This window comes from Galeopterus variegatus, unplaced genomic scaffold (assembly GCF_000696425.1).
Source record: "Galeopterus variegatus unplaced genomic scaffold, G_variegatus-3.0.2 Scaffold8533, whole genome shotgun sequence".
Lineage (NCBI taxonomy): Eukaryota > Metazoa > Chordata > Mammalia > Dermoptera > Cynocephalidae > Galeopterus > Galeopterus variegatus.
In genome coordinates, this window is record NW_007734644.1 from 71,471 (window position 1) to 74,108 (window position 2,638).

Here is a 2,638-nt window from a genome sequence, read left to right on the forward strand (position 1 = left end):
TACAAGGGGCTACAGGGTACAGGCAGTACTCTTGGACTACCCAAAGAACGGTGGACCTAGGTGTGGGCCAGGTATCCCACTCGTTCATTATCATTCCTGAGTGCCCCTACCCACTACTGGGAAGAGACCGCCTCACCAAAATGGGTGCTCAAATCCATTTTGACCCTGAGGGACCTTGGGTGCTAAATCGACAAGGAAAGCCTATCCAGCTACTAACTCTCAGGTTGGAAGATGAATACCAATTGTTTGAAAAACAAGAGCGGGAGACCAGACAGATGAACTGGTGGTTAGAAAACTACCCCCAGGCATGGGCAGAAACTGCAGGGATAGGGAAAGCTAAAAACCGGCCCCCCGTACACGTAGAGCTGAAGGCTCAGGCCAGCCCAATAGCTGTCCGACAATACCCAATATCCCGGGAGGCATGCTAAGGCATCCGACCCCACATTGCCCGTTTGCTCGGGAGAAGATGGTTGTCTGAGGCCAGAAAGGAGACAGTGTTTCATATTCCGCCACCTGCTAACCCAAGGCAAGTCAGAGAATTTTTAGGCACTGCCGGGTTCTGCTGCCTATGGATACCTGTTTCTGCTGAGATGGCAGCCCCATTATATTCCCTCACTAAGAACAGTCAGCCTTTCAAGTGGGGAAAGGAAGAACAACAGGCTTTTAACAACATCAAGATGGCCTTAATGTCTGCACCGGCTCTGGGGCTCCCCGATGTAACCAAGCCCTTCCACCTGTACGTGGCAGAATATAAGGGGATTGCAAAGGGGGTCCTAACTCAAAAACTGGGGCCCTGGAAAAGGCCTGTAGCATATCTGTCTAAAAAACTAGACCCAGTAGCCTCGGGGTGGCCAGCTTGTCTAAGGATCATAGCGGCAGTCGCAGTTCTGGTAAAAGATGCTGACAAGTTGACCATAGGACAGAGTTTAGCAATCTCGGCACCTCATGCCTTAGAGAGTATTGTCCACCAGCCCCCTGACCACTGGCTCACAAATGCACACATGACTCACTATCAGACTCTGTTACTGAATTCAGACCGGGTTACTTTTGCTCCACTGGCAAGCTTAAATCCAGCCACATTGCTACCAGACCCTGACCTTGACCCTCCTATCCATGACTGCCAACAAGTGCTTGCTGAGGCACATGGATGGCGGAAAGACTTGTCAGATCAGCCTCTGACAGACGCCGAAGCCACCTGGTTTACTGACAGCAGCAGTTTCCTGGAAGAAGGAGTAAGAAAGGCAGGAGCTGCTATAGTAGATGGCCAGAACCTGATATGGGCACAAACCTTACCTGCAGGAACGTCCGCCCAGAAGGCAGAACTCATCGCCCTTACAAAGGCCCTTGAACTAGGAGAGGGCAAAAGAACCAACATCTATACAGACAGCAGGTATGCCTTTGCTACTGCCCATGTGCATGGTGCTATCTATCAACAGCGGGGTCTGCTAACCTCTGGAGGGAAAGAAATTAAAAACAAGGCAGAGATAGTAGCCCTGCTGGAGGCCCTTCACCAACCACTAAAAGTGAGTATTATACACTGCCCAGGTCACCAGAAAGGGGATTCCCCCATCGCAAGGGGAAACAACTTGGCCGATTCTGAAGCAAGGGCGGCAGCCAATGGGTCCACATCTATTCTGTTAGTTGACGTCCCTAAGCTAGGAAAGCCCAAGTTTAAATATTCTGCTGAGGATGTAGCAGTGATCTCAAGGGACTCTGATAACCACTTCAATCAGGAAAAAGGGCCCTGGTATGCAGTGTCAGGCAAGCCTATCTTGCCACAAGAACAAGCACGCATCATGATAAAAAAAAATGCACCAATGGACTCATCTGGGAGTAAACAAATTGGCCCAGACTGCCCTGAGGACAAAATAGCATATCATAGGGCTAAAACAATTAGCAGAGCAGATAGTTTAAAGCTGTGTACCTTGTCAAAAAGTAAATGTCTACAAAAATACAGCGGGACCTGGCAAGAGGCTCAGGGGAGACAGACCAGGGATGTATTGGGAAGTAGACTTTACAGAGGTCAAGCCAGGCAGATATGGTTACAAGTATCTCCTAGTTTTTATAAACACCTTCTCAGGATGGGTAGAAGCATTCCCAACGAAACAAGAAACAGCCACCATCGTGGTCAAGAAAATCCTAGAAGAAATCTTCCCGTGCTTCGGGGTGCCCAAGGTAATCGGGTCTGACAATGGACATGCTTTAGTAGCCAAGGTAAGTCAGGGAGTGGCCAGACATCTAGGGGTCGATTGGAAATTACATTGTATCTATAGACCCCAGAGTTTAGGACAGGTAGAAAGGATGAACAGAACTCTAAAAGAGACCCTGACTAAATTAACCATGGAGACTGGCATGGACTGGGTGGTGCTCCTTCCCTTGGCCCTGTTTAGAGCTAGGAACACCCCCTCCCAGTTCAACCTGACCCCCTTTGAAATTCACTATGGTGCCCCTACCCCCTTGACTTTACTGGGTAATGCCTTTGAACCCACTTGCCACAATAACAGTGACTTATATGTCAGGTTAAAAGGACTACAAGCGGTGCAGAAGGAAGTCTGGATGCAGCTGGCGGCCGCCTATGAGCCTGGGACCCCCGAAGTTTCTCACCAGTTCCAGGTTGGAGACACAGTCTATGTGAGAT